Raw genomic sequence first — 27,537 nt, forward strand, 5'->3', positions numbered from 1 at the left:
ACACACCTGACAGTTTCAAACATTTGAGGGGGTGGGGGAGGGGTACTAATTAGGGTAAAAAACACACCTGACAGTTTCAAACATTTGAGGGGGAGGGGTACTAATTAGGGTAAAAAACACACCTGACAGTTTCAAACATTTGAGGGGGTGGGGGAGGGTCAAACAGTACAATGGAGCAGACAATATACATTGTTCAAGGGACTATAGGCTAGAGATATAAATGGATCCAGGATTGCATGGTGGGGAGGTTATTGAAGGTAAATATGCACGGAGGGCAAAAAAGGATTAATGTAAAAAAACAGGCATGCATGAAGGTAAAGGGGACATTCACAGCATATTCCAAGCATGGTAATTAGGTAACGAGGACATTTAGACAATACATTAGCAAACATTTAATACATATCATGTAATGTTAAAGGATAAAAGTTACCTTCATATAGTCCTTCTGCAGGACCGGAATAATGGCAAAACAGGTCTCTGGGATTATGATCCCCAGAGCCTAGGGGAAGATGCCTGTCGAGAACTTCAAGTCCTGAAGACTTCTCCTGAAATCCTCAGGATTATTCTCACGAATCTCACAGAGCAAAGGCATATGCAAGAATTGGTCACACTGGCGCAACCAATTCTTCATCCATGAACTCCTCCTCGCCCTGTTCATGGACTGGACTCGGGTCAAAGTATTAACCCCAACACCAAGTCCCCACGCAGCACGAACTCGAGAACGAGTACGTCCACGCGACATGGCTTCAAAACGGTCGGCTGGTCAAACAAACAAACTTATAACAAACACACTGAAGAACAGCAAGGTCTATGAACGACCTGAAAATCAGGAACGAGCGGACCAGAACGGCCTGCTAGGCAGGTTTTGAACTGACCAACACGCACTGAAAGCAGATACAAACCTCACAAGCACAAACTGAACCGCAGAAAACGATCGAAATAAGCTGAAGCGTGAAAAGCGCGAATCGTCTCTAACCAAACTTCTACTAACACGAGATAAACACGAGAGTAGCAGAAGGAGCCCAAAGGGTGCCGTAGTGGGGCTTGAACTTCCTTTTTCTAGCCTCATCGTATGTTCTGTATGTCACCGCGTTCAAAACCATCAGACTTTTGGAGTGATCGTGTGTGTCCAAGTCCGTCTGTTTTTAAGTCCGGCGCACCTAGTGGACAAAGTCCGGCGAAAAGTCAGCCGAGCAAAGTCTGCCGTAAAGTCCGCTCGTGTGTACGCGCCATTAGGCTCCATTCATGCCAATGCGTTTTTTAAATTTTTTTTGGCTTTTTTGCAGAAACGCAGGACATTTTTTTTAACATTGGTTCCTATGGAACACATTCATATCAATGCATTTTTGTGCCTCTGCATTTTTGGAAAGGGTCAAGGACTTCTTTAAATTCAAAAATGTTTGGTGCAATAGACTTCAATGTAGAAGTTGTACAAAAGCGTAGTGTGTTTTTACTGCGTTTTTACCGTGATTTTCCCACAATTTGCGTTTTTCAATCTGCCCAAGAACAAATTTTCCAAAAATAAACCATAAAAAATGCAAAATGCAACTCACGGAAAAATCGCTGTGAAATTGCGGTAAAATGCAAATTGCGCCAAAATCGCTGTGAAATTGCAGTAAAATAATGCGAGAAGCACAGCAAAAAGCACTAGAGAAACTCTCAAAAGCAAACTGCATAGGTGAGTCTTAAGCCTCGCACACACAATCAGATTCTTGGCCAACAAAACCGTGGACTTTTGTCTGAAGTGCGTAGGCCCAAACTGGTCTTGCATACACACAGCACACAATTGTTGGCCAACAATCACGAACGTAGTGACATACTGTGTGGTTTTTCAGCTTTTTAGCGCCACCCTTTGGGCTCCTTCTGCTAATTTCGTGTTAGTAGAAGTTTGGTGAGTGTTCGCGCTTATAATTTCACGCTTTTCATTTAGCACTTTTCATTTTGCACTTTTCAGTTCGTTTCTGAATGGCCGTTCGTCAACCAGACATGTTGCGGAATCGGAGGAGATAATGTGTTATTTATTATTGGCCTTGGATTTTTTGCTTTGACCCAAGTCCAGTCCAGGAACAGGAGGAGGATTTCTTGGACCAAAAATTGGTTGCTTTATTAATCGTGACCAATTATGTCATATGCCTTTGCTGCGGGAGCTCCAGGAGAATAATCCGGATGATTTTCGGAATTATCTCTGGACGACGGACCCCTGCTTTCACTAACTGTTGGCATTGTTGACCCCCTATATTAAGAAGCAGGACACATGCATGAGGCTTTTATTTTATTTTTTGGTTGAATAATGATTTGATTTGTTATATTTTCTATTTTTGGATGCACAGAATGCACTTTTTGGTTAAGTTCTGTTGGCAGATAGCATGTCTGATTTTATTTGTTTTCTTTTTTTAATGCACAATAAAAATATTGTGTAGAACAGTGTTTCTCAACTCCAGTCCTCAAGGCGCCCCAACAGGTCATGTTTTCAGGCTTCCCATTATTTTGCACAGGTGATTTGATCAGTTTCACTGCCTTAGTAATTACCACAGCTGTTTCATCCATGGGAAATCCTGAAAACATGACCTGTTGGTGCACCCTGAGGACTGGAGTTGAGAAACACTGGTGTAGAATAATACTTGGCTATGTGTTTTACTTCAAATGACAGTTTTGGGAGTAGGCAGGTTCATTTAAAAAATACAATGTAAAATTAACAAGGGGCACCAACAAAAACTACGGGATAATGGTGTTGTGGTAACTTGACCAAAAACATAATAATATTATTCTTGATATCACTGGAAAAAAAAAAGCCTTTTAAATACGTTTGGCAGAACTCCATCAGTATCACCAGCAAAGCAGCTTCATTATTATCCCATTAAAGAAGAAGAGAATGTGCGCTGCATTTCAGGATTTCATAATTTGACGCGTCACGAATGTTAATTCTCCATTACAAACGCTAGTTTACAAGACTGATCGCTTCTGGCTCATCCTTGCTTCTGAGCATGTGTGTTTGTACTTTGGACTTTTGTCCGACGGACTTGTGTACACACGCTCAGAAAATCCGACAACAGACATTTGTCCACGGAAAAATTTAAAGCCTGCCATCCAACATTTGTCAGCGGAAAATCTGACAATTGTCCAATGGAGCATACACACGGTCGGATTTTCCGCCAACAACCTGTCATCACACATTTCCCGTCGGAAAGTCCTATGGTGTGTACGCGGCTTTAATGTTAGATTTTTCAGATGACTGTGGTCTCCATCTGGCAATGATGAGCGTGCTCCATGTGAGAGGTGCTCCCCACGTGTATGGGTGCAGATGACCCCGCCCGCACAGGCAACAGGACAAAAAGAAAGAAAGGAAAATTTATATAAAGTTGATAACATTCAAGCATCTTAAAACCATCCACAGCTCTTAAATCATCTTTAATAAAGATTTCTCATCTACAGAGGACACTAAGTTACCGAGATATGTGCTATCAAGGCTTCATTGCTTGTAAGTCCGATTAGGGAACATTCATTGTTCTAGAATTGTGACAGTTCACGATAGGGAGTCTTCAGCACAAGCAAGAAACATTCAAGAAATAAATCAAGGCATGGCATAGGGCTACTAAATGAAAATTACGAGAATGAGAACTAGACTGTTAAAAATAAATTTAAACACAACACTAAAGTCCCATGTAAACTTTACCACGTCATTTCAAAAGTTGTGCTTCATTTTTATAATTTTGCAGTTTTCATAAATCCTTAGTGATCCTTGTGACCCCTATCACAAGCCTTAGGGGTCCAAACTTGACCTATGATAACAAACACATGAACAGGTTAACTTAAAGTGGTTCTAAAGTCTAAACATTTTTCACCTTAATTCCATAACACAGAGAAGGTAAGTATAAACTTGTTTATTATTTAAAAATAGAGTTCACAATCATTTTAATTAAAAACCACAAAACAATTAGTAAATCCAGAGTTATAGCCTTCCGAATTTAAGCAAATATCAATGCTCTCTGCAAAGGCAAACCAGGCTCTGCCCTTTTCAGCCATCAAGTCTTCTATTGCTCACCCTAGTGATGGGCAGCTGACCAAGGGAAACTTGGGACATAGGAGGACTAAAGTCAACTTTAAAATAAAAAATAAAAATGTAAATTCATCTACTTGTGTCTCTGGACCTACTTATGATTTTGATGCTTTGATTTCACTGGAGGTGACCTGTGCTGATCTGATTAAAGAAAATACACACATAGACCCATACCCAATAGTACCCCATAGACACATACAACATATTATTCCAAAATTAAAATTTTATTACACAGATCAAGTTAAAAAACACAAATACATTATTAAAAGATCAGCCTCTTTTCAGCAGGATTGAACAAGCCTTGGTTTACTGGTTAGTACTTTAATCACTTGCCCTCCGGAAGATTTAACCCCCCTTATGACCAGGCCATATTTTGTGATACGGCACTGCCTTACTTTAACTGACAATTGTGCAGTCCTGCAACCCTGTACACAAAAAAAATGATGTCATATTTTTTCCCACAAATAGAGCTTCCTTTTGGTGGCATTTGATCACTTGTGCGGTTTTTATTTTTTGTGTCATAAAAAAAAGACAGACAATTTTGAAAAAAACAAAACTAAAAAAACTATATTTTTTTTCTGCTATAAAACACATCAAATAAAAATGTTTAAAAAATCTAATTTCTTTATAAATGTAGGCCAATAAGCATTTTGCTACAAATTTTTAGTAAAAAAAATCCTAATAAGCGTATATTGATTGGTTTACGCGAACGTTATAGCGTCTACAAACTATGGGAGATTTTGATGGAATTTTTATTTATTTATCTATTTTATACCAGTAATGGTGGCGATCAGCGACTTATGGCGTGATTGTGATTGCGATACAGCGATTAGTGCTAAAAATATGCACTGTCACTGTACTAATGACACAGGCTGAGAAGGAGTTAAACATTTATGGTGATCAAAGGGTTAACGGTGTGCCTAGTCAGTTTGTTTTTTTTTTTGTACTCTATGTGCTACCTTTACTAGGGGGAGAGATGTATTTTATTCCCTGCTTTGCAGGGACACAAAATCCATCCCATCCCACCTGTCAGAACAGAGATCTGCCTTGTTTACACAGTAAATCTGCTATAGGGTGGACAGCAAGTGGTTATCCTATATGCAGTGTTTTCCTGCTCTATGGATGTGTCCTATCTTATTTTCCAAGATTCTGAAAACATTTTTTTGTCAACTGCACTGGCCTGCTCCCAGGTCTGCCCTTGGGGAGGGATCTTGCCCGGGTTCTACTTTCGATTTCTGCATGGGTTCCATTCAAGCAGTGGGTAAGCCTTATGGCGCAGCCTGGCATTTACTAATTTAGTGATGTATTGTGTATGTAGTACTATCCATGATGCTAAAGAGTGTGAAACCAGCTAATCCACCTATTAAACACAACATTTGCCAGCAGTGAGAATTTGCTAATTTGGCAGTGGTAAATTGAAAATCTGCTTACCTATGTTTGTTGTTTCTTTTTTCTTCACTCTCCCTCCCCCTTTGTTGTTCTTGGGGGGGGGGGGGGTCCACCTGAGGTGAGCAAGCAGTAGCCTGCTTTTTCTACCGATTTTCTATAAAATTGGAGGAGAAGAATTTTGTAAGTACACCACCATTGCCTGTGCATAGCTTGTTAATTCTCTGTTTTCGGATATGTTATTGTTCAATGTTCTAAGATGTTTGATTTTGTACCAAAGATCATACTACATTACTTGCAGAGTCTGCCCTGAAGAAGGAGCTACTTTGACTCTGAAATGCATTGGACATTTTCTCTGCATGTACATGTTATATGAAGTTCATAGATTATTGCATTGTATGACCTTATGTTTACGCCAATCTTTTTGCTATTTTATGTATGTACAGTTCTGTCTTTTTTAATGATATTATAATAAAATTACATTTTATAATATAATTTTGAGCCTTTAGCCTGGGTTCACACTGCTGCAAATCTTGAGCGGTTTAGATGTGGTAAGGGAGACCAAGATTCGCATGTCAGTTCAATAGAATGGATTTCTATGTGTTCAGTTCACATAAAAGCATTGTGAATTTAGTCAAAACACAAAAGAAGAGAGCGCAAGGCCTAGTGTAACTTGGCTTTAATATGGTAACGTTAAAAACACTACAATGGTCAAACACACATTGTGTGAAGATAGATACAGCATAAGGATTAGACTTTGGCCGCACTCCTATAACCACCTCAAGATCCCGACAGGAGAAGGGGGAGCCGTGGACGTTCAACCTAGCTGGCCGGATCCTGGCAGCACATCCGAGGCTATCCACCACCACACTCAACGTGCAGATCATGATGACCTGAGGAAGGAGGCCATGCCTCCGAAACGCGTTGTTATGGCAACTGTGTGAGGTCCTCACCCTTTTCCCCCCTGTGTCCTGCTCATGTGGGTTTGTGTGTCCTCGAAGAGCAGCACCGGCTGGACCAGACACATGGGTATTAGGATCTGCAGGTCGAGCGTGGTGGTGGATAGCCTCGGATGTGCTGCTAGGATCCGGGCAGCTAGGTTGAGCGTCCACGGCTCTCCCTTCCCCTGTCAGGATCTTGAGGTGGTTATAGGAGTGTGGCCACAGTGGAATCCTTATGCTCTATCTATCTTCTCACAATGTGTGTTTGACCATTGTAGTGTTTTTAACTTTACCATATTAAAGCCGAGTTACACTAGGGTGGCTTTGGGCTCTCTTCTTTTGTGTCTAGATGTGTTCCTGACACCCAGAGGATCCATATAGAGCAGCAGCACCCTTTGACTTGTCTAATTATCACCAATAGCCAGCTGGAGGGCTATATCAAACTGTTGATCAGCGCGCTTGCTAGTTTTTTTCTTATGTGTGTATTTTTTGTTGTGAATTTGGTGCAGGGGAAAGACTCCTGTGCTTCTTTGGTGTGGGTGCGAAGCGAACTTCTATGGTGTGATGCAAATATGTTCGCACCTCCACACCTCATATCGCAAGGTAAATTCGCACCTCACCCTAGACAAAAACCTGCATCAAGTTCACACCACACCGCATCACAACAGTTTGAACCCAGACTTAAAGTCCCAATATATGGGGGATTCTAGCTGTTTCTTTTTATGCTCCATTGGGAAGAAATAATACTGTCCCACAAATGTCAAGCTTTCACCTAGATGTCCAGCTCATAGTGAAAGCCAACAGCACCTACATCTGTCTAATAATGATTCCATTTACTAGCAATTCTTATACCCGTTGGAGTTCTCCTTTAATATAACATTGTGCTTTAAATATTAGAAGGTATATTAGCGTTGAGCTATCGTTTATAGGGGCATGATTCTACAACACATATGGATAATAGAACAATTGATACAATGCGTGAACCCATTTTTATGAGATGTTTTATAGTCTGTTTAGAATTAAAAACCACTTAACAATTTCAACATTGCCTGGTACATTGACTAGCAGCCAGAATGAATTGTCTCAACTCTGAGGGCTGTTTAGAAATAAGTCCGATTAATGATGTTACTCAGTGAAGAATAAAATATTTACTCAGTCTAATCTAATAACAAACACTTTTTTTCATTCTTGGAATACAAAACACTTAATTATCATTTATCTTGGTTCCCCTGTTTGGTCTGAAGTTATTATTGAAAGATTGTATAACATTATTAGTACTCATTTAGTAGACAGGATTAACCTTAAATGTCAAAATGTTTACTACTAGTGACTCGTTGATTTAAAAAAATGAATATATTTGACGGCTTCTTGGCGCCATTTGTTTGTCAGCAAACAAATGAACTTTGGATAGTATAGCTCAAAATGAAAATAAATGGCGTCTTTATTAAAGGGTTTGTGACCACAAACATTTTTCCTGGCTTAATTGCGTCTAGTACTGTACAAGGAAATGTACACACCAAGCACATATCGCATATAGCTTTTCCAGCAATTCAGTAGTCGTGATTTTTCTTCTTCTGTTTCCATGCCGATATTTGTGTAAGTTTTGAGGCTTACACCCAATGTGTTTAAATGTGTCATCCCTTGTGATGCATTGCTACTACATCACTCCCCCAGGTTATTGTATTGTAAGGATTTTCTTAGATTGGGGGAAGAGATAGAACCATTAGAGGAGGTAAATAGATTATTGGGCCAAAGATCAAAAAAGAATAAAAGCAATGATTTCTACACCCCCCCCTCCCCGACTCAGACATATTGATTTACTAAAGGCAAAAAAACTGTGCACTTTGCAGTTGCTCCAGAGCTTAGTAAATAACCAGAAGCTTTGCTAACTTCCATCATCCAATCATGCGCAAGCAAAAACACTTTTTTTTTATTTTCCTTGCACGTGATTAGGTACTCATTTACTAAGCTCTGGAGCAATTGCACTTGCAGAGGGCAACTGCACTTTGCAATGTGCACAGTCTAGTTGCCTTTAGTAAATCAACCCCATTGTGTCTAACAGAGGGGGCTAGGTTGACCATATGAGCTTCTCTGTATGAGGAACTACCTGCCCCTAAAGGACGAGAACTATGTTAACCTGCCTGGTGGTATGATTATGTCAGATTTTTGCATCTCCAAGCAGTATATTGTTTCACATGGAAATTTGGCGTTTTATATTGTATGCCTGTAATTCTTAGGAATAACTCACTTAAATCTGTCCAAAGAAAAGTCTAGTAGAGTCTAGTAGACATCCCGGGTATGATAAAGTTTGAAACACAAAATCATAAATTGTAATATAATAAATAACTATAAATAATTATAATAAATAATAATATAATTATAATACAATTTATTCAATATTGTAATGAAATAAAAAACACTGAAATTTGCTCAGTCGCAGTATTGTTACTGTCGTTACTTTCAGTGTTTGATGACAAATTTCCCCACAAATCACTATAGCTCAATTCTGCAAGTGATTCTAATTTATTATTGCTGTTTTCTAGCTGGTCTAAAACCGCTTTTGACGTAAAGGGACGCTTTTTGTTTGCAATGGACAATCTCAAGTTTCCAGGCAGAAAGAACAGTATATATATATATATATATATATATATATATATATATATATATATATATATATATCTCAATCATATAAAACTGCATGCAGGGCACTGGACAAAGCACTAGGGACAAAAGGCATGTGAAATAATTTGATACAGTAATGTAATCAGTAAGATTACAGTGTACTGTATGTAGCAAGGCCCCGGGACCCTTTTGGTCTAATAAGAACCTCCAGAGTTAGGGACAGCTGGCATCCTTCTGTGTAGAGTGGCTTACAAGGCCCAGTGGGTGCAATGCAAGGTAGATTCATGGGTGCCAGACACTTATTGAATGCAAAGAGATTTATTTTCTCTTGAACAGAACTGTGGGAGAGAGGGTTTAGGGCCAGGACACCCTTTAGTAGTTGCAATGTGAATTAGCAGACTCATAGACTTCTATAGGTAGACAGCCATGCAGGGAAAGGCATCCAGCAAGACACTACATCTGCATGTGTAGGATCACTATGTGTCTCCTATGGCACAGTCTTATAACAGTTTCTAACACAAGTTGTCACAAACTTCTGTACTTACTCTACAATTACTTCCTGTAAAAAGAGAAGCGGGACTTTGTATGAGGCATGTGGGTGAGTATGTTGGGCTATATGGTAAATGTTATAGTATAGAAAATGAGATCAGTGTAAATTCCACAAATGGTAATATATCATAATCATGGTATAAAAGTTTTAATGGCATGGGAATTTGGGCCAAATACAGTCAAAAGAGAACACATTTAAGACCATGGTAAAAGCGTGTTGACAACAGTGTACAAACAGGCAGAGTTCATAAATTGGTTATACAGTAACAACAACACATATACATAGTACAATAAGTAAGTGCATCAATAGATCTAAACTCAACGCGTTTCTTGGCTTGAAACCAATCGTCAGGAGTCCGATGCCATGTAAAAGTTGTGCATTGATTAATGATGATAGTGTGTTGCAATACGATATAGGTCTGGGTCCATAGAGTCTCACCCGGGGTTGAGGCAGAGAGCACACCCCAATAGACCGCGCGCACCTCATGTCCACGGCATTAAATGGCTGCCTCTGACCGGGCATCCCATGATCCCATCACTCATGTTGGACTTCTGGCTCGGCAGGGCACCAACCACACAGCTTACTCACACTCCTTGGCCCCGCCAGACGTCCCTGACTGCCGGTCTCCATGGGTGCTTCTGTCATCTTGGCTGCCGTGCCGGCGGTCTATTGGGGTGTGCTCTCTGCCTCAACCCCGGGTGAGACTCTATGGACCCAGACCTATATCGTATTGCAACACACTATCATCATTAATCAATGCACAACTTTTACATGGCATCGGACTCCTGACGATTGGTTTCAAGCCAAGAAACGCGTTGAGTTTAGATCTATTGATGCACTTACTTATTGTACTATGTATATGTGTTGTTGTTACTGTATAACCAATTTATGAACTCTGCCTGTTTGTACACTGTTGTCAACACGCTTTTACCATGGTCTTAAATGTGTTCTCTTTTGACTGTATTTGGCCCAAATTCCCATGCCATTAAAACTTTTATACCATGATTATGATATATTACCATTTGTGGAATTTACACTGATCTCATTTTCTATACTATAACATTTACCATATAGCCCAACATACTCACCCACATGCCTCATACAAAGTCCCGCTTCTCTTCCCCCTATCTTTTCGCATATATTGGGATGGAGGCATGTTGGTGCTCTTTTGCAAAAATAGTGTGGATTGGTCACAACCCCCCTTGACAATTACTTCCTGTAGATCGTCACTCCACTGAGCTCCCAGTCTCTCTCACTAGACTTGCTGATCCACTGCCACTTGATCTTCTGAGCTCTTCCAACCTTCTCACTGAGTATCTTCCTCAAGCGTCACCCCACTGGCCTGCTCGGTCCCTAGCTTGGCACACAAGGCTGCTCTGCAAGCGTCACCTCCACTGGCTGGGTCCCTAGCTTGGCACTCACAGATACTCCTCAAGCTTCACCCCACTGGCCTGCTCAGTCCCTGGCTTGACACACAAGACTGCTCTGCAAGCATTACCTCCGCTGGCTGAGTCCCTGGCTTGACACCTGCTGAAGTTTCCCAATTCTTCACCATCCCCAGTTGGTGAGAATACTGCTCTGGTACTTGCTTCAGCTACTCACTGGGGTCCCTGGTAATAAAGTGGATGGTCCCCTAGTGGCATCAGCTTCCCTTCTACCTCCGACCACGTCAGGTTCTCTGGCCGGTAGAACCGTCACTTATGCAAGCCGCAGTCCCAACCCTACGCTGCTCTCTCACTTCTGGATAGGCCCTCCGAAAGCCTAGCAGCCAGATGCCCCTGATCTAGGCCTCAGGCTCTATCCTAGCAGCCCGGGGCAGCACAACACACATCCACCCAGACAGCCATCCAGGTGGCACAGAACCCAGATCACCTGGCTTCACCCAAATAAATAGAATCTCCCAGAAGGCCAAGGGACCCAAGAATATACCTGCCCATTGGCTGAAATACCCCATCTATTCCTAATCTGTCCTTGCAATGCCCTTGTCTTATCTACTGTCACCAGATTCCCGGCCATCTAGCGACAAAAGAGAGAAGTGCAGCAATTACAGAATTTAGATCAGATGACAATGGTTACCAGTGATTAATGGGGGGGGGGGGGGGTGACTGTCCCTAAAGGGGACACAGACAACAATAAAAATCTAAGAGAAATCCCAACCCTTTCCTACTCTATTAAAAAAAGATTTATATACACTTTAAACACTTCAAATCAACTACAAAATGGAATTAAAGAAAAAAAAGTCCCCAAATAAAAAGAACAAAATAAAAGGCAGCAAAAGGGTTAATTGCCTAATGAACTAGCAATCAGAATTTAAGTTTCCTAACTGACCCTGATCTCTCTCTCTCTTTGCAGCTTGTCAGCTTCCCTTTACAGCTTCAACTACAATGAACGCAATGGTGTTGATTTACTAAAACTAGAGAGTGCAAAATCTGTTGCAGCTCTGCATAGAAATCAGCTAATCAGCTTCTATTTTTTTTTTTGTTTTTTTTATCAAAGCAAGCTGAAGTTAGAAGCTGATTGGCTACCATGCACAGCACATAGCTTTACCTGAAAGCTCCCTTATTGGTTCTTTCCAGCCTGCTGGCCATTGTTCAAACGTCATGCGGAGCATTATGGTTAAAAACAAAATTCTCCCAGACGAATGTGCACATAAATTGACTGTGCACTAAACTTGAACCCCCAGAATTTGTCTGGAACCCAAGTTTGCATCAAGTCAAAATCTCAGGGCTTGTTCATATTTTAAAGCTACTCAGCATCGCATAAGACTTTATCAGTTAAAGAAAGTACCAATTACAATGCAAAGTACAGGTCACATAAGGACAACTTGGCAGTGGTGCAATCAGTTATTTAATAATTCAAAAGTGACGCTTTATAAAACACGCTAGTGAGGTAATAAGGCTAGTGGATGGAAATGCAATTTAAAACATCTCATTGGTAACGGTTACTTGTGAAAAATACCCATATCCAAAAGTAGCAGACCTGCCCACTCTGCTGAGTCCACAGGATTTTTTTACAATGTATTTTATTGAAATGATCGGTAGGAAAGTCAAACATCATAATGACCACGCAGCATGTAACCTATAACTAAAATATTCTTCTACTTACATGTTATTAGAATCAAGATAACCCCTTACCTCAAAGCTGCTACATCCCTTATCCCTTATCTAGCAACACCTAGATAACAGGGGATTTTGAGCCTATGATAAGTGTGAGTTTTAAGATCTGGTGTCCTGCAGTTCTTAAAGCTTTAGAGTGTCTCCCCCTAAAGGGGTCTTGTTGCAAAAGAGGGACTCCCCCTTAGGACAAAGGAGGTGGAATACCTAAAATGTACATGAAGCTCCTACAGCTACTTGACTGGCAGTCACTAGCTGCTCTCTGCATCAAGAAGTTTGACAAAGAACTTCTTCTTTGAGGTTTTGGGTGTAACTCTGTTCCAATGACTCTAAAAGATAAGTCTTCTTAGGCCCAACTGACCTCCAGGCACACAGCCTGCAATCAGTGAGATTTGATACCCTCCAGGCCTGGGCTCCAGCTTTCTCACACAGAAGCCATCTCCCCTAGGATCTCTTCCAAAACATTAGGGCTTCCAAAGAACTAGAGGGAGAGCAGCAAAAAGGAAAACCTCTTACAATGAGGGACAGTTAATTAAGGACCCTTGCAGAACATTGCCGTTTGTTTTGTCAAAGTTAGTCAGGTTTACCCACTGATGACAAACAGGACTCTGTATCCACCCCTAATACAAATACAGATCATATCTATGTGCAAAGTTCTGCAGGTAAACCAACAAAAATGGAAGTAAAAAAAACATAGCAAGACTGTTAGGAAACACATCCTTACAGTGCCTTGAAAAAGTATTCATACCCCTTGAAATTTTTTACATTTTGTTATGTTACAACCAAAAACGTAAATGTATTTTATTGAAATTTTATGTGATAGACCAACACAAAGTTGCACATAATTGTGAAGTGGAAAGAAAATGATAAATGGTTTTCAATTTTTTTTTACAAATAAATATCTGAAAAGTGGGCATGCATTTGTATTCAGCCCCTTGTACTCTGATACCCCTAACCACCTAATAGGGAACCTTAGTGAACAAACAGCATCATGAAGGCCAGTGATCACACCAGACAGGTCAGGGATAAAGTTGTGGAGAAGTTTAAAGCAGGATTAGGTTATAAATAAAAAACCTAAGCTTTGAACATCTCACGGAGCACTGTTCAATCTGCCATCCAAAAATAGAAAGAGTATGGCACAACTGCAAATCTACCAAGATATGGCCGTCCACCTAAACTGACAGGCCGTACAAGGAGAGCATTAAACAGAGAAGCAGCCAAAAGGCCCATGGTAACTCTGGAGGATCAGAGATCCACAGCTCAGGTGAGAGAATCTGTCCATAGGACAACTATTAGTCATACACTCCACAAATCTGGCCTTTACAGAAGAGTGACAAGAAGAAAGCCATTGTTAAAAGGCCATAAGAAGTCCAGTTTTCAGTTTGCAAGAAGCCATGTGGGGAACACCAGAAACATGTGGAAGAAGGTGCTCTGGTTAGATGAGACCAAAACCGAACATTTTGGCCTAAAAGCAAAACGCTATGTGTGGCGGAAAACTAACACTGCACATCACCCTGAACACACCATCCTCACCGTGAAGCATGGTGGTGGCAGCATCATGTTGTGGGGATGTTTTTCTTCAGTAGGAACAGGGAAGCTGGTCAGAGTTGATGGGAAGATGAATGGAGCCAAATACAGAGCAATCTTAGAAGAAAACCTGTTAGAGTCTGCAAAAGGCTTGAGACTAAAAGATCACCAGGCACAGTGTCGCCTCCTCACACCTGTTTTAAACCTCTAATTGCTATACTACCTTGTTCGTTGTATGGCAATCATGGGTTTAAATCAGGTGGTGAGGAGGCAATATATTGCCCCCCACCACCTGTCAAACACACGCGGATCACTTTTCAGAGTAGCAGCAGTGCCTCCTGCACTTGTGAATTAACTTTTAATTGCATTTGGCATTGGCACCCTTAGTGCTCGTTCACATGTAAATTTGGGGGGCCTTATTCACTTGAATGGGTCATGCTTGGCAGGGCATATAACTCCTGCTGCGGCTACGACATGTATACACCCTTGACCACTGAAGCTAAAGGGGGTGCGGTTGTGGCAGGGGTGATAAACACATCTTAACTATAGGGTTTTACCACCCCCAAACTGCAAATGTAAATGAACCCTTACTGTTCTGAGCCCCTATAAAGCTGCCTTCACACTGATGTGCTGCAGTTTACCTGCACCATGGGTGCAGCTCAGTGCATCTGCATCAGTGTGAAAGCAGCCCTATACTATTATGCCCAGTGTATTGTTTCACACTGACCTGTAGATCTCTTCTTTACTGCTGCTGGCAACACTCTGGAGACTGCTAGCTGGGATAAGAGGTGGAGTGCAGTTGGTATCACTCTGCGTGGGACAGGAACCAGCACTACAGAGGAGGCATCAGCTCTTACTCCCTGCTACAGCTCCAAATTTATAAGTAGTCCCTCTGCATTGCACTCTGGTTGATGCTCTGGAATGGTGGGTTAGCAAACCCAGACCTCGATCTACCAGTCAACTGTTCACGATCTACTGGTAGATCGCAATCTACAGGTTGCTGACCCCCCGGTTTAGATCAAAGCATATTCATTTGTTAGAATGGCCAGTCAGGCCTAAATCCAATTGAGAATCTGTGGCAAGACTTGAAAATTGCTGTTCACAGACGCTCTCCATCCAATCTGACAGAGCTTGAGCTATTTTGCAAAGAAGAATGGGCAAAAATTTCACTCTCTAGATGTGCAAAGCTGGTAGAGACATCCCCAAAAAGACTTGCAGCTGTAATTGTTGTGAAAGGTGGTTCTACAAAGTATTGACTCAGGGGGGCTGAATACAAATGCACGCCATGCTTTTCAGCTATTTATTTGTAAAACATTTTGAAAACAATATATTATTTTCTTTCCACTTCACAATTATGTGCCACTTTGTATTGGTTTATCACATAAAACTCCAATAAAATACATTTACGTTTTTGGTTGTAACATGACAAAATGTGGAAAATGTCAATGGGTATGAATACTTTTTCAAGGCACCGTATGTGCCTTTTATACTGCTCTCTTTAAATTAAGGTCCATAATTAATCGATGGAAGAAGCTTGTGAAAATACTTTTTCAAGGCACTGTATATTTATATATTATGTGTATTCGGTGACAATTCTTACCATCGTTATTTTTAATTGGCTCGATTACACAAAACATGAATAAAGGGCATTTAATGGAGTTATATTTTGTAAATCTCTGTTCTCCCCCCTCATTGTAACCCACATGTAAACCACCCGCATTTGCTTGAAAAAAGTTCTGGCCAGGCCCTGTGCCTATCTGGTCCATTCATTCCTATAGTTGGTCTGTATTCCTCTGGAAGGCCGCGTCTTCCATGAGTACAGACCAGTCATAAGAATAAGGCAGCTGACCGTGTACACAGTGGGTTTTTTAGCAAAAGCTGTGGTGTGATGGACATGGCTGTTCAGTAAAGATCTCTGGAACAGGACTAAGGTAAGTATTTAACACTGCTGGGTACACCAAGGAGTAGGGGGAAGCTTTACAGGACTAGAAGTGAAGTTGTCCTTTAAGTTCAAAAAGTATGCTTCCATGCCTGTTCAACAATGTGAAAACCTTTCCACCCTGGTCTATAAGACTTGAGCAGTAAGAAGTAGGTCAGTAGGGGGGCTGACCTTAACGTAGTAGACTGGATATCTTGTGGGCTACCTGTGGCTACTGCCTGGATCTTTCCCCTCCCACTTCCATCCCCTTCCCAACCACTCCCACCTGCCCCCCCCCCCTCCCCCCCATTTCTCCCTCCTTCCTTTGCACTCCCATTTCTTTATTTTTATTTATGTTGCCTTTGCCTTTTTTTTTTTAAAAGCGTAGTAAACCGCTGAAAAAAAAAAAACAACAAAAAAAACCTGTTAGACAACAGCATAATGTGCTAGTATGCATCGCATACTAGCACATTATGAAATACCTCTGAACGAAGCTCCCGCAGGGGTGCCTAGTCACCGCTGAGGGGGCTGACATGTTCCCCCAGCATTTCTTCTGGGTGTGCGGGCTCCGGTGCTGTGAGTGGCCGGAGCTGCGATGACGTCACTCCCTCTGTTGCGTCGAGAAGCTCTAAAGTTCAGGCACGATAAGCTGGACCTTCAGAGCGCATGCGCCACTGACATCAGGTAAAAGTCACCAAGCAGGATATACAACCACTTTAATGCTAATATTGGGTCAATCTGGGATGGTCTGCACCTCTTTTGGTACTACCTTTATTTGTAAATTCTTTTTAAACAAGATAGTTTAATGAACACCATGCTGATTTGTACTTTATTTTAATGTATGCCATGTATTTTTATGGTGTTGCTGTTGCCTTATTTTACCGAAAATGTACCATTATGCCTGTGTTTTTTGCTTTGTATTGTAAAATGTTAAAATATAATAAACATATTAAAATGAAATGTCCCCATGTTGGGGACATTTTCCCTGACCCCCTGCCATCAGAACAAGAAGTAGGGATAACAGCTACTATGATCTTTAAAATGTAGTAGCTCATAGCAATCAACTAATCTTTTTACCAATCTGTCTACAGTGTAGTGCAGTTTGATTGGTTACTAAAGGTTACTGCAGTTTGCACATGTTCTTTGTCTTATTAAATAGGTCTGCTACTGGCATTTTTTTATAGAGTGCCTTTTATAATGTTATCATGGTAATGTACAGTAAGTCCAGCTCTTATTGCTATATTACCATGTAACTCCGTCCCTAGAATAAATATTTTCATTCATTAAATGTAATATTTTTGACACCAAACCAAGCTCTTTAATGCATTTGCTCATTTTTTCTGTCTTTGGGATCTGGGCTAATGGCTTATGCGAGAGAGCGAGAGGTTTAGGGAGGTGCTGGCAGCAGTCTCCCTGCTGTAAAGATGACTTAGATTAGAATGTGCCTGTGGAAGAAATTGCAGAGCTTGCAGCCTTTGCTGAGCTTGAGGCAGAAGATCAGGTTTCCTTGGAGGAGAATAGCCGGCCCGTAAGGTGGCTGCTTGACATGGCAATCTTCCTTAAATACTGTAATGTAAGAACACATATGAACAGGGAGGGATGTAATCTCATGCTCAGTGTTCTAGAGTTTAACCTAATAATTAAAGAGCAACTCCAGGCAACAGGTTAAAACAATCCACAAACTACTAATGCTGCTTAGGAGATATTATCACAGTGTAGGTGAGAAACTCCTCTCGGTCTATCCTTAAAGCACAACTCCAACCGTTTTTTTTTTTTATTGGATTGCACTTTTTGGGCCCATGGAACCCAGAATTCAGTCTAGTTATAAAGGAGTTTTGCTTAATAACTGACTTTGTGAACACTCCATTGTATCTGGCTTTGTGAGTCATGCTTTATAACTGGCTTTGGAACCACTACTTTAGAAGTTTTGGAAGGGAACTGCACTTTATATCAGGGTTTGGTAACTTGTTTTCTAAAGTAATAGCTCCCAAAACCTGCTCTAAGGCTACATTCGCACACGTGTTTGTTTAGGCACAATGCAAATGGCAGGGACAGGAATATGCTGATTCCTACTGCTGTTTTTGACACCTGTGAGTGACTAGCTGCGTTGCCTTTTGTGTGTTCTGAAGGTGCAAGGTGCAGAAATTGGGGCTGATATGAGGTGTGATAGTGCAGGAATTGGGGGTTATCTGAGGTGTGAAGGTGCAAGAATTGGGGTGATCTGAGGTCTGATGGTACAGGAATTGGGATGATCTGAGATGTGAAGGTGCGGGAATTGGGGTGATCTGAGGTCTGATGGTACAGGAATTGGGGGGATCTGAGGTCTGATTGTATAGGAATTTGGATGATCTGAGGTGTGAAGGTGTTGGAATTGGGATGATCTGAGGTGTGAAGGTTAAGGAATTACGGTAATCTGAGGTGTGAAGGTACAGGAATTGGGGTGATCTGAAGTGTGAAGGTGCAGGAATTGGGGTGATCTGAAGTGTGAAGGTGCAGGAATTGGGGTGATCTAAGGTATTAAGGTGAGGGAATTTGGGTCATCTTAGGGGTGAAGGTGCAGGAATTGGGGTGAACTGAAGTGTGAAGGTGCAGGAATTGGGGTGATCTAAGGTATGAAGGTGAGGGAATTTGGGTCATCTTAGGGGTGAAGGTGCAGGAATTGGGGTGATCTGAGGTGTGAAGGTGAGGGAATTGGAGTGAAGGTGCAAAGCTCAGTTGATTCCTTACGATTATTCAAGTGGTTTACAGCATTTGTGCTGCTTCATACTAGGACTCAACCATCAAAACCAGAGTTAAAGTAAGACAAAAAACATCATCATATGGCAGCTCTGACCTACACTGGCCCCAATCTGTCACATTAAAGTAAAAAAGGCACCTGATCAAATCAACACATCCTGAAACCCCAAATCTCGTCACCAACCACCCCCGTAAACGCCTCAAACCAAACCCCCCCTCCCCCCGGCTGCTCAGTCTAAAATGCCCGTTCCTGTTTTTGGGCCCAGCCCGGGCCTGCCAGTGTGTGTCACCTTGTGTGTCTGCACCAAGGCCAAACATTCTAGGGTATGTAAACTTTTCATCAGGGCTATTTGGATGATTTCTGTTTATCATTATGATTTAAAAAGGAGCCAAATAACTATGTGATAAATAAATGGCTTCCTATGATCACTATCCCTAAGTAAAAGACAGTTTTTTGTCATGATCAGTCATATTTTTAATATCAATGCCAAAGTTTCACAATTTCTGCCAGGGTATGCAAACTTTTGAAACCACATGTAGAAGAGAAAAAGACCAAGTGCTTTCTTTTCTTTTTTTTTTAATTTCTTTTTTATTTATATACTGTATGTTTTATCATATATTTACTGTATGTTTGTCCCAAGCATGTTTGAGTTCACTTACTGTTGACTGACTTACAACCTCTGTTGGAAGTATATGCCAAACATAAACTTCTTTTTCAGCAAAGTAATACTTTCTATGATTAGTTTTGGACTTTTCTCCTGCTAGTTTTAGGTTCTATCCCCATGTTCCTAATCTTAGGTTTATATTGAAAATACAGCTCTCCTGAACTTCAATCATTCCCTTATTGTGGTTGTAAACCTTTTATAACCACTTTATACTACAGGCAAGCCTATAATTAGGCTTGCCTGTAGCTACACTGGATATCTCCTAATCCTGCACGGTTTAGGAGATATCCCTGTATTTGCATGTGCCGACGTCATCGGCACATGTGCACCTAAGCAAACTGAAGCAACGGCACGCTTCAGTTGTACTGTGCCGTTACCGGCGGCTCCCGCGCGCATGTGCGGGAGTGACACCATTGTGGCTCCGGCCAATCACAGCGCCGGAGCCGCGATACCCGAAAGTGAACAAGGTGAACATACTAGCTCATTATGCCTTTATCTTGCAGGTTTTTTTTTTTAAATGGTTTTACAACCACTTTAATGTATATAAAAGTTTCAGTTATGTCTCCTCCTTCCCTTTTTTCCTCAAGACTCTACTTATGGAGTTCAAGTCTCTCCTGATATGTTTTTCAAAACTTAAACATATTATGTCTGGACTTTGGAGCTTGCTTATATCATCCTTAGATCTGACAAGTTTTCAAAAAACCCAGGTGCTTTATTAAGCAAATGTGAAGTGGCCTCCCTGGCCAATGTGAAGGCACTGAGGCTGGAGAAGGCAGGCCAAATATTGACCTGAGAAGTTGTAGACAATATTTGATTACCACAGCACTGGGGTTTTGGGAATATTCAGGTGCTCTGAAGATGCCAACAAAACATGCCATCAGACAGCTGGTGGTGGATCTGGCACCAATAAGGAAAAGTAGCTTAAAAGTTAGTTTTAGGTTGGCCTGTTCAGATGAGGATACCAGCAACCTAAAACTTTCAACTAGGCCTTGTATGTAAATGTCAAGCTACAAATTACAACCTATCGTTTTAGGAATATTCAGGTGCTCTGAAGATGCCAACAAAACATGCCATCAGACAGCTGGTGGTGGATCTGGGGCCAATAAGGAAAAGTAGCTTAGAAGTTAGTTTTAGGTTGGCCTGTTCAGATGAGGATACCAGCAACCTAAAACTTTCAACTAGGCCTTGTATGTAAATGACAAGCTACAAATCACAACCTATCGGCAGGCAGAATTTGTCATCTGAGATCACTTAAAAGGACATCTTCATGCTTGGCTGAAGTTTTAGCAAGATTTAGATTCAATTATATCTATCTATGCAAGAGAGACTCATGTTGACAATAATGTTCAGCCTTTGTTTATTGATCTTATATGAGATAAAAGAAAATTTGTGATACAACCACAAAGTGCATGCAAATGCTAAATAATTCTAAGCAGAGATACACTAAAATGCTTCTACAATTTTGAAACTCTTTAGCTTGGTTTAACTTGCAGTAAACATGCAGGTCAGGTTGGTTGCTATAATTAAAGGGCTGTAATTTCCTTGCTTATTTGTACGTGGCAGAAATATATGCGTATACTAAGTACTGTTCATGCCACCCATAAGCAAAGAGTGTTATATTATCATCCCTCTGTCCAAATTCTGAGGACATTTAAGGATGATGTGTGTAAAAAATTATACAGTAGGAGATATTAGATTATAAGAGGTTATATCACAAATATGATCACCCATTCTAGTTTTGAATCCCCTTTTAGTTATTTCTATGTAGAATTCACTGCACTTACATAGAAGAGCATATTAAATCCCGGATGTGTTGCAGTTAGCAAAATGATTCCCACATATAGTTTTCTTGCCAGGAATTTATTTCGTTTTTTTCAACTGCAGCGTACTTGTAACAAGTGCATGATTAACATATATATGGTTAATTTCACAGCATGTTTTTTTATTTTGTTCAAACTGCCTAAATATGAGTTGATTAAAGAAGGCCAATGCTCACAAATTGTGAGAATGTTGGGTAGCAATTAAAAGGTATCACTAAGATCAACTTGATACTTACCAACTGCTTTGCACATAATTTTTATTCCTCATGTGCAATTATGGCTCTAAAGAGTTGATTTATTAAAAATGGAGAGTGCAAAATCTGGTGCAGCTGTGAATGGTAGCCAATCAGATTCTAACTTCAGCTTGTTCAATTAAGCTTTGACAAAAAGTCTGGATGATGATTGGTTTCTATGCAGAGCTGCACTAGATTTTGTACTCTACATTTCTAGTAAATCAACCCCTTTGCCTTATGCACACAGGGCATTAGAAGAAAACGAGCTGCAAAGCCAGGCCTGATGCGCTCTAAAAATGCGCTATTAGAAGCGACTTGCATTGGCGTTAATGTGCGTTTAGCTGTGTTACCGTTTAGCAGCGTTTCTCTGCCCTCTTCTATTTTCCACCCCCAAATCCATTTACTATATCTTAAAAATGCCTGACGCTGCTTAATGCTGTGTACAGCTTTAACACACGTTTAGCCGCGTCAGGCATTTTTACCTAACGCTGCTACTTTGAACACACTGGCACTGCAATGTCAGAATGGAAAGTTCATCCTTATCAGCATGTAAATACATTTGTAAATGCTGAGCATGTATATAGGCTTACCAGTTCAACTGATATTTAGGCCTCATGCACACAGGGCATTTTTTACTCCTGTTTTTAGCAGCGTCTGCCTTTTTTTTTTTTTTTACAGCTTGAAAACTGCAATGCCACTTACAGCTACGAAAAGCCTATATGTGCATGGACACATAGAATAACATATGTGTATAGTTTAATTATTCTGCGCTTGCCCAACCAACAGTGCAATCAATACCATAAAAATGTGAAAATGTGGTAAAATTCAAAGAATATATATGAGTATATATATGCTGCTATCTCCGAAAAATGTAATACTCAATTCATAACATATATATAGACAGGAGGCGATTACGCAAAAAACCCAACCACAACAATCTATATAAAATCGTGCAAACACAATTAGCAGTGTGAGTGAATTAATGTGTTAAGTGAATAAATTAATCAATAATTGATTAGTTGTTTAAAGGAAAAAAAGTGTTAAATACCAAACTTTGAGGTAAAAATCCATACGGAATACTTACATTTGATATTTCAAAAAGTCCCAACAGAAACAAATTGACAAGATGATGGTAAAAGCAACTTTTGATGCCACCCCACACACTCTGCAATGGTAACTGATCATATGCTTAAAATCTGGATAGGAGAAGTGAGCTTTAATAAAGCCAAATGGGCACTTACCGAACTTGATGGACCCCAAATTATAGGGGTCAAACTCGCCTGGTATCAGCAGCACTCAACAGTGACATTTCACCCGGTCCGCTCCAGAAAAAGTGACAGCCACTCTCCCCCGTCAAAGACAACAAGATGAATTAATGATTTTCCATTCACTCTGGTAACAACAACAATCAGCAGTGATGTTCCACCCGGTCCGCTCCAAAGGGGATAGCCGCTCTCCTCCGTCAAGGATAGCAAGATGGATTAATAATTTTCCTTTTGCTCTACTCGATACTCCTCCAATAGATATTTTTAAATGGGTTTTTTAAAAAGAAAAAGAAGAGGAACATAGTGCAGCAAATCATAGTAATTTATTCCAAAGACTTCTCAAGCACACACAACACACAGCTCCGAGCTATCAGGCTACCAGCTGGTGCGTGGTGACGTCACAAGAATCTCTCCAACCGACGCGTTTCCCTGTAACAAGCATCGACCGGGAAATCCTTGACGGAGGAGAGCGGCTATCCCCTTTGGAGTGGACCGGGTGGAACATCACTGCTGATTGTTACTGTTACCAGAGTGAATGGAAAATCATTAATTCATCTTGTTGTCTTTGACAGGGGAGAGTGGCTGTCTCTTTTTCTGGAGCGGACCGGGTGAAGTGTCACTGTTGAGTGCTGCTGATACCTGGCGAGTTTGACCCCTATAATTTGGGGCCCATCAAGTTCGGTGAGAGGCCACCTGGCTTTACTAAAGCTCACTTCTCCTATCCAGATTTTAAGCATATGATCAGTCACCATTGCAGAGTGTGTGGGGCGGCATCAGACCAATGGTCTAGCATGGATTTGTAGGGGGAACCACACACATTTTTTTGATCACTAGTTGCTGACATCTGTGCCTTCCTTGTCCACGTCCTGCTTTAGTGATCCTGCACACTCTTGCCTGTAACCTACTTTCAGCAATCTCCTGTGATTTATATGCACTTTCACCCATTCCCAGTGCTTCTATGTGTTTGTGCACTCCTGCCAGCTTAGACTGTGTTACCCACTAACTGGTGAGTCCTGCACCCCAGCACTGCTAAGGACTCACTCCAGCACACCTACCCTCAGTTGCCAGTAGCTTCCTGCTCTGGGGAGTCAGAGGACTGCAACTTGGGTATTGCCTGCAGCATAACTTCTCCACCTCTAGGATCAGGCCGTACCTTAGACTCTGTGCCCTGGCCCTTCTCTGGGCTGTCACCATCACTAATGGAGTGGGCCCACCAAGCTCTGTATGCCTACTCTGGCTTTGCCACTGCCTGCCCAGCTGCTACAACTAAGTCCTAGTTAGGCACTCTGCCCCTAGAGGTAGCAAATTCCCAATGTGTGACAGACCAATTGTGCTTGGAAGAATACCTGTGATTCAGTGTGGTCATATTTACAAGCAATCCAACTAATATGCACCATTAAGCTGGTTGGTTTTTAAGGGTGCAATGGGCAATAAATGGGTCATGAGTGTTTCAGAAGCTCCTTCCGTTGACCTGTTCTTGTGCCAAAAAATAGCCCATCATTAGCATCAAATTGGATTGTTCTGTCAAAAATAAAAATGGAAATAGAAAAAAAAAATAAAGCATTTTAAAAGATAGGTTTATATCTAAGTATATTATTAAATAATAAATGCACAACTGTTACGTACCTAATAGGTGAGCCCGAATTGCAGAGGATGGCTTCTCTTACGCCTCTGACTCGAGGCCCCTGGTAGTGCAGACAGGAAGCACAGGAGTGAGGAGTGGTATGAGTGCCTGGCAGGATCAACAGCAGAAGATCAGTCCAGAGGTTCAGGAGATTCAGGTAGGAACTGGAAATGCAGGCCGGAACCAAACTCAGCGGACAGGAACCAGACAACTGAAACAGCAGATAGGCACCATGGACTGGAACTGGATCAGCAGACCGGAACCAACAGCGGAGGGGTCAGGAAACAGGCACAGCAGACTGGAACTGGATGGTTCAGCAGACAGGTACAGCAGACCGGGGCTGGATGGCTCAGCAGACAGGAACAGCAGACTGGAGCTGGATGGCTCTGCAGACAGGAACAGCAGACTGGAGCTGGATGGCTCTGCAGACAGGAACAGCAGACTGGAGCTGGATGGCTCTGCAGACAGGTACAGCAGACTGGAGCTGGATGGCTCAGCAGACAGATACAGCAGACTGGAGCTGGATGGCTCTGCAGACAGATGCAGCAGACTGGGGCTGGAGCTGGATGGCTTCAGCAGGCAGGTACAGCAGACTGGATGAGAGTCTTGGAAGGTCAGGCAAGCCGGGTCGGTTATCAGGTGGGCAGCAAAAGGACAAGAGGAGCAGGCAGAAGAAAAGTCAGACAGGTTAGGTGCAGGCGGATAGCAGGAATAGTCTTCAGACAAGCCGGATCAAAGACAGGGACAGGTTTTCAGATTATCAGGGAACACACGGAAAGCTGCAGAGCAAACAGCAATGTTTACCTGTGTCAGTCAGGTTTAAATAACCCACCTACACTAATGGATGCATGTGCATTCCCGTGCGCATGTGCGTGTAAGCGCATGTGCATAGGCACCTGCAATCGCGCACCAATAGGTCTGGATTGACCGTTACTGGCAGGATCTTCCCGACAACATCTTTTTGCATAAAAAAATGTGTATTATTATTTTTTCCTACAGGAGTCTTCAGAGTATTGAAGCTGTGATCAGTGGATTGCCTGTGCAATGTCAGGCTCCTGCAGACACAATCTGGGGAAAACAGGTGTGTAGGCGCTGCAACCTTCCCACATTACAGCTCCGCCTGGTGCTCAGACCTCGAGGCTGCCGACACCTTCAATGTACCAGAATAAAGAAAGTAATGGTCGGCACTCAGGATGACATCTAAAAAGTAGTATTTCTTTATCAAGTAAACATGTTCAAAGCTGTAAAAACAGCCTACGCGTTTTGGATGTTAGTCCTTAGTCATGTCCTGCAGACATGTTCTCCAGCTTTTTTGTCTATACCTCTGTATGGATTTCTCTTTAAAAGATGGAAGAAGTGTCAGGGGACTATGTGGGTGCTCATCAGTGCCCTTGCAGTCTATTGAGAACTATTACCATAAGGACTTGTAGTTTTTTCATTCACAGATTGCTATAAATGAACAATGTGGCTGTGTGAGCGGAGCCCCGCACAGCTGAGCTGATTTTAAAATGTGACAGACGCTGTGGAGGAGAGGATTACAGGAGAAGTGGTGAGCGGGGCAGTTATTAAAACATGTTACATGTGACACTCTAAATATGGGTGTCACATGTAGCATGTTCCAAAGGTGAATTTAGCCTTTAAGTGACTACAAAAAAAATCAGACGCACAAAAATAAAAGACAAAAACCACAAGAACATTCGAAAAAATAAACTAAACTACCCTAAAAACACCCCCCCCCCCCCAAAAAAAAACAAAAAAAACAGAACATCTTCTAAATAAAGAAAAAGAAAACACGCCATGCACATGCAGGTATTTCTCCAATCCCTTTACTGTGTAGATTGTTGTGTCTTCCCCTATAGATCCTCCTAGCCAGAGATTAGTTAATTTGCTGGGAGATCAGCAAATGTGCCATTTCCTTTTCACCAAATGAAAATTCTCATAGACTACAGGAGGTCACATAAGTCTTCATTGCAGGAAACTGTTAATAAAGGTTTGTGTGATGTGTCTGCAATGTGCTAATCTCTGCTAGCTCTGTTATAATAATTTGAATGCACAAAGAGAGAAGGGATTACATTATACCTAGACACTTACAAAATAATACTTAGCTTTGTAGAGCATTGTAAGTAAAAAGAGGATCCTTTTATTTTTTTGTTTAAAAATAGAGTTTTCACTCTCTGTGCCTGTAGACGGTTTCCATGAACTTCCAATGTTTTTCGTGTGCTCTAGCAGCAACAAAACTTTGCAGTTTTACTGCAGTGACAATAGCGGAGCATGCCATTGCACTCTGCTTTGCCACAGCCGCTTGAGGTTCAGCATGGAAGTATTCAAAATATGATGACAACACCGCAGCTGAATTAAGAAAATGTTGTAAAAAAAAAAAAAAAAAAATGTTGTCACTCTGGGAAAGGTAGTGCCTGTGAACACAGCTTACTGAATCTCGCTAGGTATAATTGACCTGAATGCAGAACCTATATTATATATATATATATATATATATATATATATATATATATATATATATATATATATATATATATACTAGGGCTGTTACTGATTAAAATTTGTGTTCAATTAATCGATTTTTATTTTAATCGATTAATCAACTAATTTTGATTAATTATAACGCACATACAGATCCAACTACTTTTAGCTGATTTAGCACTGTTGTTATGGCAACGGCCAAAGCCGAACAGAGCGGGACATGGCTAGGACGTCACACATCATAAACTCAGCCTCACCGTGCCCATAATCTCAGCCTTACCGTGCCCATAATCGCAGCCTCACCGTGCCCATAATCGCAGCCTCACCGTGCCCATAATCGCAGCCTTACCATGCCCATAATGCAGTCTCACCATGCCCATAATTGCAGCCTCACCGTGCCCATAATGCTGTCTCACCGTGCCCATGATCACAGTCTCGCTGTGCCTATAATGATCACAGCCTCACTGTAGTCAGTGCCTGGATTACACAGTCTGTGGGCATCTCCTGCTGTGTGTCTCAGAGCTGAGTGTGAAAACTTTGGCTGCGCTGTGAGAAAAGTCCCGCCCTCCTCCTAGATCAAATCGTGTGATAGACAGAAC

Source organism: Aquarana catesbeiana, linkage group LG02, assembly GCF_042186555.1.
Source record: "Aquarana catesbeiana isolate 2022-GZ linkage group LG02, ASM4218655v1, whole genome shotgun sequence".
In the NCBI taxonomy this organism is placed as follows: Eukaryota; Metazoa; Chordata; class Amphibia; order Anura; family Ranidae; genus Aquarana; species Aquarana catesbeiana.